Source organism: Nelumbo nucifera, chromosome 8 (genome assembly GCF_055504915.1).
Source record: "Nelumbo nucifera cultivar China Antique chromosome 8, China Antique-T2T, whole genome shotgun sequence".
In the NCBI taxonomy this organism is placed as follows: Eukaryota; Viridiplantae; Streptophyta; class Magnoliopsida; order Proteales; family Nelumbonaceae; genus Nelumbo; species Nelumbo nucifera.
The window spans coordinates 24,002,971-24,022,580 of NC_142656.1; the positions used below are offsets into that span (position 1 = coordinate 24,002,971).

Here is a 19,610-nt window from a genome sequence, read left to right on the forward strand (position 1 = left end):
TCGAGCTGGTTGCCCTGCGCTACCCCCACACTGAAGTCTGTTGGGAACTTCATAGCCAAGTGGTAGGTGGAGACTACCGACCGTAGGACGTGAGTGATGGGTCAACCTACTATGGCGTTGTAGGGAGAGGGGGTCGCTACCACTAGGAAGTTGTGGTCGAACCTGACCACGCAAGGCCATGTGCCGATCTCTACAGGTACTGTTATTTTCCCAAGGGGCCAGACTTCTTCTCCGCTGAAGCCTACCAAAGGAGTGTCTGCGGGCTTCAGGTCGCTTCTCTGCAACTGGAGCTGGTCAAACGCAGCTTTGAGGAAATATGTCGGTTGAGCTGCCCGAGTCGACGAGTATACGCCTAACCTCAAAGTCGTTGATTCTCAGCTTTATTACGAGCGCATCGTCGTGGGGGTAATGGACTCCTCGCACATCGTCCTCTGTGAAAAAAATTGGCTCTTCCGTTCTCGGCCGCTTCGGGGGGTTCTGCTCCTCCCGGGTGACCTCACGAACCGACATCCGAGCTGCCGCCGAAGTGCAACCCGCAACAATTGAACCTTCCACTATCATATGAATGGTCCCCCGAACTGGTCTCTTCTTTGGAGGCTGCCTCTGTGATTGTTCGGCCGGCCTGCTGCTGGACTCGGGGGCGTCTTTGTCGTGCTCCCCTTGCCGACCTGTTATATTACTGTTATTATTATTATTATTATTATTATTATTATTATTATTATTATTATTATTATTATTATTATTATTATTATTATTATTATTATTATTATTATTATTATTATTATTATTATTATTATTATTATTATTATTATTATTACTATTATTATTATTATTATTATTTTGTACAAAGTTTCTCAAATATCCGCGACGGATGAGCTCCTCTATCTCGTCGCGGAGGTTTTTACAACTCTCGGTACTGTGACCGTGGTCCTTGTGAAAACTGCAATACAAACTCTTATTTCTTTCATTGGGATTCCCCCTCAGACGAGGTGGCCACTTCACATACGGGGCATCCTTGATTGCCATCAGAATTTCAGCCCGCTTTGTGTTCAGTGGAGTGTAGTCTACCCGGTCTGGTGCAGGAGCCCGAAACAACTGACCCGGCTTTGCTCCCCGTACTATTTCCTTTTTTCTTCAGGTATCTTCTTGATTGGGAGGTTCCCCTTCTCTCTTCCTTTTTTCGAGTGCGCCCTCACCCTTCTGGTTGATCTCCTCTTCAGTGGCTATGAACTTATCCGCAAGCTTTAGGAACTCGGTTATGGTTGCGGGCTGGTTGACGACCATGTGCCACTTGAACTCCTTGTGCTTCATGCCTTTCTTGGCCGCTGCTAGGCGTACGGCGGGGTCCAGGCGTAGTATCTGCATACAAGCATCGTTGAACCGCTAGATATAACTTCGGATGGACTCTCCTTCTCTTTGGGCTACGTTGAAGATGCTTTTCTTTTGTCTGCGGGCCCCGCTTGCTGGTGACAAAGTGGGACGTGAAGGCTTGTGCGAACTGCGCCCAGCTTCTTATCGATCCAGGCGCCAAGTTCCGGTACCACATGCGTGCTGCTCCCCTGAAGGTAGTGGAGAAGGCCACGCACATGCATGACTCACTGTCTCGCGCCAGGTGCATCTGTGACTGAAAGGCGTCTACATGATCATTCGGGTCAAACGACCCGTCATACTTGTCAAGGGGGGGAATTTTGAAATCCTTGGGCATTGGGACTGCCAAGAGTTCGGAGGACATGGGGGATGGAACCGAGAGGAGGGGAGCCTTGGCTTTGGCCGAGCCTACCTCTTTTTTGCCCATGAACTCAGGCAAATCGCGGGTGACAGATCGGCGAGCTCAGCGGCGGCGTCTCTGCTTCTTGGTGGGCTTGGCGTTAGTGCTGCTCACCTCCGCGCTGTCCATAATGGTTTGCGCTGGGAGCAGCCCAGTCTGCTGGTGATGGCTGCGGACAGAAGAGGCCTGCTTAGAGTCTGCTGCCAGAATCTCGAACCGATTTTCGAGGATCGTGGTTCCGAACTTCGACTGTCAAGGCGACGTTGACCTGCCTAGCCGGGGTCCCCCCAACCTGTCCACCCGCAGCGAGATCGGGGTAGCCGGTCTCTCCCGTCTGCCAAGGGGGGAGGTCTGATTTTTAGGGGGATTTTGGGGTGCTTCTCCTCGGCCGAAGTGCTCGCTCTGGCGGCGAGATCTGGCTTGCTGCGGGGCCAAGTGCTGAGGCTGGAGTTGAGGCTGTTGAAGCTGAGGTTGGGGCAGCTGGGGGAACTGCTGCTGGTACTGGTACTGGGAGACCTGGTGTTGGGAGACCTGGTGCAGCACGTGCAGTTGATTGAGCTGAAGTTGCTGGAATTGTTGCATTTGAGCCTGCATGGCTCTCATGCACCGCATCAGGTCCTCCAGCTGATTCAGACTGGCCGCTGGGGGCACAACCGAGGATTTAGTGAATGTTGTTCCGACTGTAGCGGGGAGTGGGGCAATGATAGGTGCCATTGTGAGAGGCACGTTCAAGCTGGGAATTCCATCCACTGAAAGGGGGACGGTGAATTGTCCAATACAGACAGTAGGAGACTGGGGTTGTTCCGACTGTAGCGGGGAGTGGGGCGATGACAGGTGCCATTGTGAGAGGCACGTTCAAGCTGGGAATTCCGTCCGCTAAGAGGGGGACGGTGAACTGTCCGATACAGACATTAGGAGACTGGGGTTGCTCCGTGGAGTTACCCATTTCTATGCTTCGTCCGACGTTGCTAGGGGAAGCCATGAGTGCTGAGTTGTGTTTAAGAAAGAAGAAGTAACTGAGAATTTAAAGGGGAAGGCCTTTCGAAACGATTCCCACAGACAGTGCAAAATGATGTGGCGCGATCTGGGCACTCCTAGCTGGCGGGTGACTGGCTCCTCGCTGGCAACGACCGACACCTGAGAAGATGGAAGGAAGGATTCCCGGGGATTAGCCCGACGGGAATACTCCGGTGCTTAAGTTAGTACTGTGTATGGGGAGTAAAGAGAGAAAACCAAAGCTAAGAGTGAAGGTCGCGCTTTATCACTATATTCCCGAGATTAGAGGTCTCAAGAGAGCCTTTCTCTTCTGCCCTGGACGGCTCTTATAGGAGTGCTCTTGCGAGATCGGGCATAACCGCCACTGGGTCCCTGCCACATCCGTTACTTGCCAGGGCTGCGTAGGTGGCTGTTGGGATGTACTCCTTACTCGGGCAAGCGACACATCCCCAAAGTGACAAGCACGCCTCCGCCTATTGAGAGACGTGGGCGCAGACTTCGAAAGGATAGGGACTACGCCGTCAGTTAGGGACGTGGCCCAGTCTGACAGGTACGACTTATTAACTAGAAGCTTCCTGAGGAAAGCTTGTGCGGCCCATTCGCGAGCTACTCCGCAACGAGCTTTGAATACTTCAGAAGTACCCTTAGTAGAATTGGTCCTCGGATGATTTGCCTTGTTCAGGAGCTCGGGCGAGCTGGCTTTTTAGGTTGTAAGTTAAAGTTTGCCTTAGAATATTCCTTGAGGTAGCTCGGGGAACTCGGAGCTCGCATTGTGGGAAGCCCCTCTTTTACCTCGCTACCACGTAGCGGGCTGCTTTATGGGCCTATCACTTAACCGTATCGGAACATGACGCTGAGCTGTCGCTTACGCCGAATCAACGTCCACGTATCGCTATTTCATATATCAGGTCAAATCATCCTTTATCAGTAATAATTTATTAAGAAACTAGAAAGAGAGAGCATACAAGTTGTATAGTTGCTACCGAATAGAGCAAAAAGCTATATTAAACCAAAAGGGAAACCGGGAATTGTGAGTGTCTACAATCCCCACCATGACTATAGTTTACAATTAGCCTCCAATCAAACAGCTCCTGCACCCCTGACTCTACAACAACCCTCATAAAACCACAGGAAGGTGCAAAAAAGGAAGGAAATTAGATAGCTTCTTGCGTCACGGGTGTCTGCCACGACCTCTCCTACCTCTCCCCCTGGAGCTACTAGTGCCACGAAGAATAGGATTAGCTACTAAAATGTCATACAACCAGAAAGATAATCTAGGCTTCCAGAAGAAGGATCTGATTTTAAACTACCTGAATTGCCCTCGTTCTCTGCGCTAGACTGAGGGCAAGGAACCATTTTAATTAGGTAAAGAAGAAACACAAGAATATCTACCATAATAAGAAGTGTTATTAAGTAGGTATTGCAGAAGCCTAATATTGATTTTGATGCCGTATATATATAAAAAATCATTTGAAGCAATGTGCTTTATACAGGGTGGAGCCCATTAAAACAAACTTGTTGACCCTACTAAACAACGCCATATGTTACTCTTCCAAAATAATGCAATACCCTTACAAGCATAAGGGTGGCGGGGGTGTTTAGGATCAGTGTAGTGTAAATTGAACTCTAATCAAATAGTTCAAGCTTGAATTGGGTTAGGTTCGATTTGAGTTCGATTTTATTCAAGCTCGAATCAAGTTTGAACCATGGGGTAAGCTTAATTAGTTATTCAAGTTCGAGCTAAGTAATAAAAAGTTTGGCTCAGAAGCTCATGAGCTTGGCTTGATAAACACATACATAAATATAATTTATACATACATACATACATAAAATACATACATATATACATACATACATCTATACATACATATACATGCATATGTACATACATACTATCTATTATTATAAAAAATATCATATATATATATATCACAAATAAATACAATTATTTTCGAGTTTTTGAGTCAAACTTGAATTCATTGAATATTTAATCGGGCTGAGTTTGGGCCGAGAAATATAATTCGAGTCAAACTTGAACTCAAACTCAACCAAGTAGTATGTTAGTCAAGCCAAGCCAAGACATGCCAATGTTTGGCTCAGCTAAACTCAATTGCACCCGTAGAACTGTAGGGCTGCAAAGGGATTGGATCAGATTTGATAAAGAATAATATCAAATCCTATTCAACAAGAAATTTGATGATCAAAGTCGACAAGAATTCATAAATTTTCAAGATTATGATTCGAATTTGGATATCTTATTAGATATCCTATTTGAATCTCATTGAACTTGATTGTAATAAAAAACTTCATTTATATAATATAATAATCTATTATAATATATAATTTATAATTATATATCATTTGTATAGAATATACATATATAATATTTCATAACAAACATATTGGATCGGGTCAGGGCAGATCAGATCGGGCTGTATTTGAATTTGATCTATTAACTAAATGCATTGACATTTCCATTTTAATCTGATTTGTTAGGGTCAAAAGGGGTATCCGAATTTGATTCTTATGGTTTCAGGTCCCTAAAACTCATTGTTTTCTAAGAAACCATAGACTTAATTTGTCAAAATCCATTCGACCCAAGCGGTTGAACCATTGATCCAAACACAAAGTAATGGGTTATTATTAAACCTATTCATGGTTCATGTAGCCTGGCGGGCTAGCCTGGTCTGACTTTTCATGGTTGGGCTTGGACAAGATTTTAGGCCCATGGGCTCAAGCCCAAACCTAAAACACTAAGCTTGACCTTTTTCCTCCATTGGGATTCAGCTTTCTCATCAAAGCCAAGCCTAAGCCTAAGCTTAACCTGATAATTTTATATAATTAAAAATATATTTTATATAATAAAAAATATGTAACTTATTTATGTTTTGTTTGTTCCTCTTCTCGTTCTTTCAAGTTATAATGAAATCTTTTAGTATTTTTGGGTTTCGAGGTTGATTAATATAAATAAAATAGTTTTGTTGTGGAATAAAAACAAAGGAAAAAAAAAAAACTTCTTTTCAATCTTTATATAAGAGTTGGGAGTGGATTCAAGATCTAGACCCAATAGTTAGGCCTAATCCATTGGGCTTGATAGCTTGACGGGCTGACTTGGCTTGAGACATTCATCATTGGGATTGGACAAGGTTTTAGGCCTACATGCTCGGGCTAGGGCCCTAAACACTAAGCCCAAGTTTTTGCGAGCCAAGCTCTGTTTCTCAAATAGATCCCAGCCCAAGCTTAAGCTTGAACTGATATTAATATTTTAAATAAATGAAAAATATATTATATAACAAAAAATAAATGAAAAATATATAATAGACAATGTAGTGAAAATTAGGGATGGCAATTTTCCTCATTTCTCCCGATTCCCGTGGGGATCAGCCCCAAATGGGGCAACGATAGGGGTGATTTTCCCCGCGGGGATGGGGATGGGGATGGGGAGAGCACTCCCCACCTCGCGAGGACCTCGATCCCCGCTTCGTGGGATCCCCACTAATATATATGTATATATGTATGCATATGTTATATATGTAAATATGTAAACATACATCTATATATTAATACTTTTAAAAATATGGTTGAATATTTTCTAATACTATTATAAATGTTAATTATTTTATTTTTATTTAATTTAAATAAAATAAAAAACAAAAATAAGATGGTTAGCATTATAAAGAATCACGGGAAATGGGTATCCTTGCGGGGATAGGAATCCCCGAGGGGATGGTGATGGGGATAACCTTATCCCTGTTAGCGGGGATGGGGATGAGAATTTTCGCAGGAACGGGAATGGGGAGAGGGTCCCCGTCCCCGCCCCGCCCTATTGCCATTTCTACTGAAAACTTTAAAAGGCCATTGCAGTATGCTCGATTGTATGATTATTTCTTTTTTTTTATTTATTTTGAGAAATTTTTTACAATCTATACATCCCAAGGTGATGTATGAACATGCCACGGTCTCACTCATATCACCTAGTTAATTGGTTGGGACCATTAATCCACAACCCACAATCAAAAACAATTCATCCTCTAAGTCGGTTTTAAAACACAGATATAAAACAATGCCAAAAGTCATACATTCATTAAATCCACTCCCACCCCAACCCTGGTCTGTGGGACATTTGATCACGACGAGATTTATTCCTCATACTTGAGAGATGAACAATGAATACTATTGGACCATTAATAGAAAAGGAATGTATGTGTGTAGAGACTTGAAAGTATAAATAGGGTAAGGTAGACAAGAAAGATTTTGATTGATCATTATCCATGTCGTCAAACCAAGATTTGGAGTATATATAGATGGATTAATAATAGGTGACCACAGTGCTAATCAATAGGTGAAATTCCTTTTTTCTCCTTTGTAGAAACCATTATTGATTTTATAGTTCCCTAAACTATTTTAAGGGTTTTCAGCTGTTCTTTGGTTAGATTTTAAATTGTAAAACTAGTGTATTATATATTGACAGTTCTATACGGTTTGAATATTGCATACATAACAGATCCGTTCCTTTTTTTATTGTTATATTTAGAGCTCACTTTTCTGTCCCCTTCACCTTTTATATTTTAAAATCCGACCAGAAGCTTGAACTGTTCTTTTATCAGGGTTAATGATTCAATGGTTCAATCATCAACGGGACAACCCGTGATGTCATCAACCACTTTTCTGTTATTTATTATTTTTTATAATATATAGTCATCAATCAATTGGTTTTGATCAAGTTAATGGGTTTTATACTTTTATTTGTAAAATATGGTCGGAGTTGTTGGCCTGAATAGGTATTGTGAGCAGGGGTGTCATTTGGACTGGATTTGGTTCAATCGGATCCAGTCCAGTGTGGGTCCATTATAAATGGATCTGGTCCAATCTAATCCAATAAATGTTTTGGATTAATTTGGATTGGTCCAATTTAATGTTTGGACTATTCAATCTATTCAATTTTATTTTGATTTAGATTGGTTTTAATCCAAATTCGGTTTATTGAATATATATTCTTATCTTATATCACTGAATTAGATTTTGGCTTAATCCAACCCAATCCAATATAAATTTGTTACGGACGGATCAGGTCCAATCCAATCTAATAAATATTTTCGATGAGATTGATCCAATCCAATATGTTTTGTTGATCTGTCCAATCCATCCAAATTGATTTTAGATTGGATGAGGTCCAATCCAAAACCAGTCCATTGACACCCTTAATTGTGACTGGTTCACTGACCCAACTGACACGGTTGTTGCCGAGAACTTGGAACATTGCTTTTATTTTTTAACAACTTATCACTGACACCTGCCCCATTTCTATTGTTGTGTCTGATTTGAAGGAGAAAGTAGAAAAAGGAAGGGAAAAGCAAAAAAAAACTTTACAAACGTTGTATAAGTTTCTTACCTTTCCTTTCCTTTCCCTATCTTTTCTTTCAAACCAAACATAGCCTAAAGTAATGGAGGTCACAGTACGATTGGTCGACCTTATTAATACGGTTTGGTCTTTTTCTAAAGTTTTCAAGATTCAGTTAACCTTGGTCCTGCTACTTTCAGTTAGCAGACGTAGCAGAAATGGGTTTTCGAAATTCAGGTAACCTTGGTCCTGCTACTGTCAGTTACCATACATAACAGAAATGGGTTACCATCCTTGTAGAGCTGTTTTCTTCTATGGACTATCTAATTATAACAGAAATGGGTTACCATCCTTGTAGAGCTGTTTTCTTCTATGGACTATCTAATTATAACAGAAATGGGTTACCATACATAACACAAATTGAGTAACCAGTTTGGTAAGTCTCCATCAAACCACAAATCTGAATTGAAACCAAGCTTCGCCAGTTCATGGGCAGCTACATTAACACTTCTGGGGTACCAACTGAATCTGATCTCCATACCTTCTCTCATGCTAGCCATGTCTTTTCTGAGAAAAAAACCAAGTCTTTTGGGCCCTGAGTAACTTGACAATCTAATTCAACAAAAAACCGAAATAACCCTTTGTTTTTTGCTTCCTTTACTGCTAACACGAGAGCTAGAGATTCTGCCATCAGAGGGGATTCAGCTGAAAGAGGGCCACACACTGCCCAACAAAAAAGGCCAGCTGAATCTCTTGCAATAAAACCAAAAGAAGCTTTATTATGATCATTAAAACCTCTGTCCACATTGATCTTCACAAATCCATCTGACGGAGGGGACACCAGCAAAAGAAGAGTGATCCTGGAATCCCCCCTTAACTGAAAAGTTTTCCAATTTCTGATGCAAGAGTAGAGATGTCTCTACTGTTGACTTGTTCATAGCATTAATCACCACCAAAGGGTCAATTGAAACATCTTCAATTCAAAATAAAAACTAGTAAAGATGAGTCATTCGAGATTTGTACTTAGGTGGCATTCCTTTTCTAGATTTTGAGAGAGGGAAAAATTGATCTATGGGATTTTAATTACAATTAACCAAAATCCCATGTTCTTTTTAAGATTTATGTGGGGACCAAGGAAAATTTATTTTAATGGGTATCACTTACTATACCCATCTCCTAAGTGGATAACTACTTTCCCACCTTGGGGAGAAGTTGCCAATACTTGAATGGGAGAAAAATGCCCCTTGTAATAATGGATTTTTATGGATAAAATGGTCATTGTCTTGTATGCATTTGAAATAAAAGAACATGGGTAAATGCACTTACCCACTAAAAAAACTTACCCGGATAAGTGCATTTTCCTAGATAAATAACTTACCAAAAAACGAACAATGCCTTAATATAATTCATGGTAGAACTCAGTTAAGTTCAGCTCATTCAAGTCAACACTTTGATATTTGGCCAAAATTGTGGATTAAAAATATACAACCCCAAAGCTTGACCAACAGTATTTAATTGTTAATTGAATATAGTAAATAAAGAAACCATGGTTAGCAACATGCAGCTAGCTTACTATCATAAAAAGATAGCATTTACTGTACTTGGTACTCTTCTTGATCCAAGCCAAGACTAAAAGAAAACTTGCTTACTCTTTGGGGAAATTAATAACTTAGCTTAATAGACAGAGAACAGGTGGATACATTAATTACTTAATTGATACATCAAATGTTGATACCATCCACAGTTTTTTTCTTTTTTTTCTTTTCGAAAAATCCATCCACCTTAGGGTGCTATTTATAAATAAATCTACACACCAAGAACTTTATAAATACCCCCCCACATCTCTTTATCGTTCCATAGGATATACACAGTTTTCTTACACAATAGAACACACTGTGCAAATAGGTTGATACAAAGATGGCTAAGTTTTTCGGCTGCTTCTTCTTTGTCCTCTTTGTCCTCTCAGGTTTCTTAAACTATCCTCATTATCATTTGTTTGTCTCTGCTTATCATATGTTTATGATCATTTCTATAACACATGAATACATCTTTCTGTATCAACATCAAAAAAAGACTTGCTATGTACTTGCAAAAGTTTCAAGATAGACTTCTCCTACACTGTGTTACAGCCATGGTTACATCACATGGTGCAACCTTCAACAGTCCAATAATATTGTTGTTCTTTCTTTTACTTTTAAGTATTATTGATGATATGTAGAGTTGGTAGAGCTTGCCTCCTCTGTTATACACGCAATCGTTTATCAGTGACAATGGGAATCCTGGTAGAATATACACAGATTTGGTCTCATTCCCCCTGGCCCCTCCTCTTTCAGTCTTTTTTTATTTATTATTTATTTGATATTTTATTTTCTTATTGTATAAACGATGCATGGTTGTTGCAGTTGCTTCAGTGTTGCCCAGTTCGGATGCTGCTGACAGTCCTCCGCCTTGTGTGGAAGTTAAGCCGCTCGGCAGCGACGAGTGTAATATCCGCGGATGCATGACCTGGTGCTACCGAGCCTACGATGGCCATGGTCATTGCCAAAAAGATGGGGATTTCAATTACTGTGTCTGTATCTATAATTGCTAATTAAGTTAAATAATCTCTTTCGCTTTTCTTAGTGATTGTAATAAAGGTAGCCATTCTACTCCTTATACTGTTTCTTCATCAATCTAAGTGGAGCTTTGTATTAAATAATTTCTCTCTGTCATCTTCTTCCTTACATTAAATGTATATTAAATAAAAGAATGGCATTGCGACGGATGGGTCGTTGCTCCATTGCGACTTAGATGATCGGGGTTCAAATATTGAAAACAATCGCTTTGTTTATCAGGGTAAGACTACATATATACATTTGTCCCTCCCAAGCCCTGCATTTGTTTGAGAAAGATCGAAAGATCTGTGAAATATTCAATGGTGCCTCCATGATCAAATGGCATCATTAATTGTATGTTACTAGAAACTAAGTAGGAAAATAATGCTGCACAAATAAGGATCAGAAGCTCCATTTGAAGAAAAACTGATTATAGATTCTTTAGTGGTCTTTGGATGATATATAAATGGAATGTGGTCTCAATGTACCTTTCTAATACGTATTTATTCTTTTCTATTTCTTTTTTTTCATCATGGGCCATCCCTTCTATGTAGTAGACCTGTTCATGGGCCAGGTAGCCCGACGGCCCGGCCCGCACCCTGGCCGGGCTTGGTCATATAATTAGGCCCGCGGGCCTGACCTCGGGCTAAACACAGTAAGCCCGACTGTGTTTCGGGCCGGGCTCGGGATTTGTCAAAAAAGCACGACCCGAGCCTGGCCCGGCCCAACTCAGTATTATATATTTTATAAAATATATAATATGTATTTTATATATTATATAAAATATATAAATAATATAATATTTATTAAAATATATATTTATAATTTAATATATATATATATATATTTTATTCTTTTCTTTATAATTTCAATCTATCTCTCTCTTTATTCAGCTGCTTCAACATTAATAATAATAATAATATAGGCTAAATTTCGGGCCCGGGCCCAGGCTCGGGCTTCGGGCTTTTTATGAGGGCCGGGCTCGGGCCCAAATTGTAGGCCCGATGGTCGGGCCGGGCTCGGGCTCGGGCCTTAAAAAAATTTGTTAATACACAGTAAAAGCCCGGCCCGAGCCCGGCCCATGAACAGGTCTACTATGTAGACATCTTATTTTTGTGCCTTCCAATCTTTTTTTAGCACATCGAGTTTTAAGCATACTTCAGCTAACTTCTTAGTCGATTCGGGGGCATTCCTAGATTTTACAAAAGTCTAGACCTCTAGGATCCAACACCATAGTTATGTAGAGCCTAAATATCTAAATCCGATGACACCTAGATCACCCAAATACGCCACTAGTTACCCCTTTATCTTGAGACCAGAAGCCGAAATTGATTCTGATTGCCTAATCGAGATTATTTTGATCCTCAACCCTATCTCAAGTCAAAATAAAAAATCCAACACTATAGGTACGTAGACCCCAAAAATCCAAATCCAATGACACCAAAATCACCCAAAATTGATATTGTTTACCCCTTCATCTTAAGACCCAAAGCCGAAATCAATTCTGATCATCCGATTGGGAAATCTAAAACTATGGAAAACTAGTTGGGATCCGAATCCAGAGGTGGTAGTAGTGGCTAGGCGAACTGCAAGTAGGAACCCCTCATCTTGCCTAAGCGTTCTCCTTTTCCTCTACCTTTGAACTTCTCAAGAACAACCTTTCGTCTTACCTGGGGGTAGAATCCAACTGAAATTAAATCTAAAAGATTAATAGAATAAAAATAACATAAAAGAAAATAAAGAAAACAAAAATGATGGTTGATAAAAAACAATGGAGGTAGTTGTAGATTGGTTGGATTGCTTGCAAGAACCCCCCTGACAAGATCTAAGCGTTCTTCCTTTCTACAACCCTTGAACTCCTCAAGAAACCTTAGCCTTGTGAACTGGGTGAATTGACCAACCCCTTCTCCAAGGCCCTTGGGGTCTTTTTTATAGAGAATGGTGGACAAAACTGGGATTAGAGAGAAAGAGAGGGGCGGCAGTTAGGTTTTTGCAGAAATATGGGTGCCCTAGGGTTGGGAATGGAAGGTCAGGATTGTTCTAAGGTGATCCTAAGGCTAAGAAGATAAAGAGAGGGCGCCTAATATTATGTAGGGCTGAGATTTGGGTGCCCAGAATGGAAGGAGCATATTTGGGCACCTAAAGCTAGAGAAATGTGATTCGTTGGTTGATGTAGCACCCTAAGGTGATTGGTTGAGGTTTAAGGAGTGAGGTGTAAGGCTAGGATGCTGTCTAGGGAGATATCTAAGGGTATAAGGGGTTGCTAAGGCTTGAATGGTTGAGATTACATGTTAGGGAGGAGTGGAAGGTGAAGATTTAGCAGTTAGGGGCGGCTAGGGTTTGTTATAGGTGAAAAGAATGAGTGATGAATCGCCCTAAGGTTTGCTAAGGAGAGGGGAGTATGCTAATACAGAAGGAGGGGCTCCTTTCTGGGCTTAGCAGATAAGAGGTGCCTTCCTGTGCTCAATTTTTTACAAAAACGCCCCCTTTCTTAGCTGGAATTCTCACCAGCTTCCCAAAATCTACAGAAAACTCTATAAATTTTCCAGTTTTTACCTAGAATTTACACAGGGACCCTCAGACATCACAAGATTGAATTATACTGGGAAAATGGTATATTTTGACTATTCTAAGGCCTAGGTAACCCTAAAATGATGCCTGTTAAGGCCTAAAAATACAAAGTTATCACACTACCTCATCTACCAGTTCTTCCCGTGATTCAATCTAGTATCCGAATTTTGGGGCTACAAATCATCTCACTGCAAATCTTAATAACTTATCCTTGCATAATCCATATAATGGTTCTGAAGAAATCATTTTTGGTAATGGTATGCATTTACCCAACTCTCATATTGGTTCTTCCACTATTCACACCTCTTCTGGGTCCTTTGAATTACATAACATTTTATATGTAGCTCGGATCACTAAAAATCTTTTGTTAGTAAGCCAATTCTGCAAGGATAATGATGTTGTGTTTATATTTGATGCCTTTAGTTTTCTTGTAAAGGATTGGATGACGGGGAAGACTCTCTTCAAAGGACCAATTAAAGATGGCTTATACAAGGTGCAATCTATTTCTAGCAGTCTTACGGCTTTGATCGGAGAACGCACCTCCAATGATGCTTGGCGTTTGAATTTGGGACATCCTAGTCATAGAATTACTTCTCATATTATTTCTACTTATGATTTACCGGTTTCCAATAAATCCTTTTCCTTCTATACAGCCTATCCTAGAGGGAAAGCTCATTCTCTTCCTTTCTCCTCTAGTAGTTTAGTTGTTACAAAGCCATTTAGAATTACTTTTTTCTGATGTTTGGGGTCCTACCCCTTCCACTTCATTTGAAGGATTTAAATATTATTTATCTTTTGTGGATGCTTTTAGTAAATTTATTTGGATATTTTCTACTACTGCTAAATCTTAGGTGTCATCCTTATTTCTATCATTCAAAAATCATGTTGAAAATTTATTGGATTGCAAAATCAAAGTTGTTCAGACCGATGAAGGCACAGAATATAATCCTCTTATTGACTATGGAGATCTTCCATCGACGTTATGCACCAACAAAATGGTGTTGTTGAATGTCAACATCGCACCATTGTGGAGATAGGTCTAACTTTCATGGCTACGGTGTCTGTTCCCCAAAATAGGTGGTACAATGCGACCAAGATAGGAGATCATCACGCAGATGGGGACAACTCTGTTGGGGATTAGGTCTTATCCTGAAGACTTTGGTAGTTAACCTCATCCCGGCAACCCCAAAAGCCTCATTCTACCAGGACATGGATATTCAACTATATAAAGGTACCTCCCACTCAAGGTAAATGATCCTTTTGACTTCATACCATTACTCTACTCGAACCAGCATCGTTCTCTAATTGCTCAACCCGACCGCCCACTGCTTTCTACTGACTTGAACAACGAAGTACCTACCTAGGGGTCACTAATCGGGCCTCTGACCTTTTCTTGGTTTCAGATCTCATTGCGCAACTTTTCCCTTCCACCTCGACTTCACCCAGTTGGCAAGGATTATCTGACCGTGACTTTGGTTCTTGCAATACCTAGGATCGAGCAACATCAGATTGGCGTTGTCTGTGAAAAACGCACAAAAAGCCTTCACTAAACCCTCTCTTTACCGCACAATCAAGAAAGATGTCGAGAAACACCTCTAAAAGATAATTCTTTTGTTTTAGCAAAACTCGAAAATGGTACAGGTAACCAAAACAAAATTGCCCGTTAAAACTTGGAGCGTGTTTGGTATCAATGCAGCTTTTCAGAGAAATGGTTCCAGCTTAGCATTGCAAACAAGTTTAATAAAAACCATCAAAAAAGTTATTTAGTTGAGCCACTTATAAGATAAACAGTTCTCTCGAAAATCGTAATAGCCGTTTATCAAAAAAATGCCAAAATATTTAAAGCATATTTTGTCTCATTTTTCAAGACAAAATCAAACAAAACGTTTATTTTATAAACGCCATCAAAACGAAACAACTGTTTTATAATGAACCTACATCATACATTACATGGGTTCTTCGAAAATCAGTTCTAAAAGACTCACCAAAAGTCATCTTCTTCACATATGAAAAAAATGGGTTATGGGCAACCCATTTTCCCAAGTGCTGCAAGAATGAATCTTTCCAAACTGAGCCTTACTAAAAAGGAATATGATTCAAGAAAACTACAGCCTCGAACAAATCTAGAGCCTTCAAACTGGTCATTCTTAAATTCTTAAGGTTGTGTTTGCTTGCATGCAGTTTTATTTATACTATTACTAATACAAATGCATGGGACTTCAAGTGCATGTAAGAAATGCAAATTCTTATTTAATTTGGTTCTGAATTTTATATTATTCTACTTCATGTCTTAATTTAATTCATTTGTACTGTAATCAAACAAAACAAGCTAAAATTTGAAACAAAAATAGGTCATAATTTACACTCAAATCATTTGCATTATCACAATTTTGCATCAATGCAAATTTATTTGCATTGCAACCAAACACAGCACAATTAACCTTTCTACAAAAGACCACGTCTGTGTGAAAAAAGCAGTTATAGCTTATAAAAGGTAACCTTAGTCAATCAAGTATTGGAGGTTACCGGCCCAGATAGACTTGATTACCATATTCTAAGGTACTCCCTGTTCATCGCTCAGTCCTTACAAGCGGGCACTGATTTTGAGAATGTTAGAGATGACAGTATGGCAGACTCCGACAAAGTTAGAAATAGTTCATTTAAAAATTAGTTTTCATCAATCCTTAAAAAGCGGATTCTTGAATTATTTCTGTTAGAGGCTGTTTGAGCAGTTAAGCATAATACCCCTTTTTGCCAGCATGCGCAGTTGCATGATCCTACCAATTTACAGTAATAACCTAAGCCAGAGAAATGCCATTGTTTAGATTTCCAAAATGAATCAAAAGATAGCCCAAAATTCAAAAAGGACAATAGTTCCTCAACATGGTTTGGCCATTTTCCAAAATTTTGAAGAGTTTTCAAACTTAAAAGTAACCTTGGTCTCGCTACTGTCAGTTGCCAGGCGTAGCAGAAATGGGTCACCATCCAAAGACCCATTAACTACCTGCCTTGCTTATTTATGGCCTTGAATAAGATGAATCGATCCAGATTTTTTTTTTTCTTTTCATTTGAAATTCACCCACCTTGGAATGCTATTTATGAATACATCTACAGACCCAGAACTATCTACAAATACCCTGATCACAACTCATTATCATTCCATAAGATAGATACCACACAGTTTTCTTGCACAATAGAGCACACTCTTGCGAATAGGTTGATACAATAATGGCCATGTTTTTCGGCTGCTTCTTCTTCTGCGTCCTCCTAGTCCTCTCAGGTTTGTTGTACTTTCCTCATTTTCACTTGTTTGTATCTGTTTATCCATACGTTTATGGTCATTTCTATAATACACGAATACATCTTTCTGTATCAACATCAAGAAACAACTTGCTATTTGCAAAGGTTGCAAGCTATATACACTTCTCCCACACTATGTTGCAGCCATGGTTACATCACAGTGCACCAGATAACATCAAATGATGCAACCTTTAACAGTCCAATATGTTGTTGTTCTTTCTTTTATTTTATGTGTATTGATATTTACTTACTTATTTATTTTTTTGATATTCATTAATTTGCTATGGTTGTTGCAGTTGCATCAGTATTGCCTAGTTCGGATGCTCTGGACGCTGATAATTGTAGAAAGGTTGTTTTTACCCCGGGTATTTGTAATCTCCCATTATGCAAGTCCTGGTGCTCCAGAAACTTTGGTGGCCAAGCTACTTGCTTTAACAATGATGAATCTTCCACCAGTGCCTGTGTCTGTGTCTATTGCTAATTAGGTTGAATAATCACTTTCGTTTTTGTTAGTGATTCTATGCAATAAATGCAGTCTCTCTGCTCCTTGTACTGTTTCTTCATTATCAATCAATCTAAGTGGAGCTCTTTAATTTCTTTTGGCGAAAATAAAGAAAAATAAATAGGAATTGCAGCATATAATTAATTGTATATTAAATAAAAGAGTGGCATTGCCTTCTTCTACTCTAACCTACTCCATGCCTTCTCCTGGGCCTCAATCAGGTCACAGAGGGAAACCTCTAATAAAATCAACTTTGATAAGGTTGTGTCAGGAATCAAAAACACAAAGACAAGACTTAAAGTGCAAGGGGTATTCGTTCTCACCCCAATACCACTGTGCAACACTAGGTTTACCAAGGGTCGTTAGCTCTCTACACCATCAATAGAGTCGGAGGGAGGAGGGAGAGTGACCTGATCAGGAGTATATTGTAGAGTAGCTACTGGCAGACCTTCGCCTTGGCCCTGTGTCCCATGAGCCTTTGGTCTCATAACCTTCTTCTTCTATAGCCTCTCACTTGTAGTAGCAACAGGAAGCCTCATGCTTGCCACAATCTTCTTCTTCTAGGCGGCCACGACCTCGTCACCTTTTACTTGGCTGCCTCAACAATGAACACCTTCCTTGTCTAGACCTAGGATCCCTTCTTACTAGCTACGGCTACAGCCTTCTTTGTCATGACCTCCTCCTTGTCTTTCTTGGTGGCAAATGTTACCCTCTTCATTTGAGCCTAATCTATATCTACATAGGCAATCAGATAAAAGTTAGTATGATACACCTAGCAGCCAATAAAAACCTATCAGGAAAATGTATTTATCAAGCTTGCTAAGGGTAAGACTTGGCTCACTAGCTATGGCTGCCTCCTTTTTTAGAAGACCTTCAATTATAACAAGCCCACTATGCCTAATATGGATCAATAGCCAAGGTTTCAAATTTCAACATGATACATACGATATGGGGCATATCGTATCATATCTTTAAAATTTCGGAATGAGATGCGTTGGAAAATTAGTGGTATCTTATTTTTTTCCACTATATCGGCCCCGTATTGGACTATATCAGGCCATATCGGGAGTGTATCAATGAATATCGGTACTGTATCGACTGAAAAGAAAAATAAAAGGGAAAATAAAGCTTCTTTCCCCTGAAATAATCCTTCATTCATCCTAAATGACTTTAAAACTCCAAACCTCATGCCTAGAGTTCTAGGTATGCAAAAATATTCAATAAACAAGTGTAAATCTTTAATGTTTTTTGAAGGTTTTTCAAATTTTGAAATAATATGGCAAAAAAATGTAAGTTTTTATGCATTTCATAATATCTTGTGATTTGTTTTTTTTTTTGAATGTTTAAATCTATGTTTATCTACATTCCTTACATTCAAAATCATAATTTTTTTTTGTGTAATGAATAGATTTATGGAAATTCCGTGAAAAGATTTGAGAGAATATAAATAAACAAAAAATTTGAAAGGGTAATTTTTTATCTGCTTATAAAGACATAATATGTTTTAGATCTTTGGATTTATCTATCATATCCACAGAGAAATTGAAATTTTATCTTTATTTTTTATTTTTCATATTTTAGAATTAAAAATAAATAATAATTATTATATTTTATAATTTATCACTACAATTGAAAATATTATAATTCTATGTATGATTTATCATATGCATAGAGCAATTAAATTTCTTATTTAATAAATTTTTTATTTTTATATTTTTAAAAGTAAAAAATAATTAATAATTAATTATAATTTATCATTAGATCACAATGATAAAATATATTATAATTTTGTGGATGATCTATCATATCCATATAGCAATTTACATTTCTTCTTTAAGAATTATTTTTTTAATATATTGTACAATGTTAATTTATTTTTCACTTTTTATAATTTTTGAAAATAAAAAATAAATAGTAACTATTTAAATAATGAAACCAAACCGATAACCGTGGGCCTATTTTTGAAACCAAACCGGTACTATCAATTTATTTAAATAATAAATAATATGTTATATATTATAAATAGATATATTTATATAATGCATATTTATTAATTTATAATGTATATAGGAAATATAAAATATATATAATATACATAAATATACATAAAATATATAGAAATATATATATATGCCAGTCTATTTGCTGATTAACCGCTGATTTTCTATATTGGTTAATCGAAACTAAACCGATACCTTCAGTTTTTTTAAAAATACCGAACCGTTCAGTTCGGTTAACTTGATTTTTTCTTCGGTTTTAGTTTGTTTCTTTGGTTCAGTTTGGTTTTAATTTCGGTTTTTCTTTCTCACACCTAGCTGAAAGGATGAATATTTCGACCCGTATTCAGTTCATGGCCCATAGCTTGTTGGATCCTTAAAGAATAACAAACCATCTGACTGAATAAAGCCATAGCCTTCAGACTGATCAGTCTTATTAATATTTCGGGATCGACTATGATACGGAAAAGATATAATATCTGAAAAACTTCTGACCAGTCAACTGGAATCATAAATATGATAGCCAATCAGATCTTGTTTA

At 38.7% G+C, this 19,610-nt stretch overlaps 2 long non-coding RNA genes across 2 annotated transcripts; both read left to right on the plus strand.

The window, feature by feature from the left end:
* Nucleotides 1–9,928: 9,928 nt before the first annotated feature.
* Nucleotides 9,929–10,803, plus strand: LOC148789754 (uncharacterized). Its single transcript, XR_016079184.1, has 2 exons — nt 9,929–10,071; nt 10,508–10,803. It is a non-coding gene; the product is annotated as an uncharacterized LOC148789754 (long non-coding RNA).
* A 5,541-nt stretch (nt 10,804–16,344) lies between these two features.
* On the plus strand, nt 16,345–17,260 carry LOC148789755 (uncharacterized). The gene is made up of 2 exons (XR_016079124.1): nt 16,345–16,550; nt 16,867–17,260. It is a non-coding gene; the product is annotated as an uncharacterized LOC148789755 (long non-coding RNA).
* Nucleotides 17,261–19,610: the final 2,350 nt, after the last annotated feature.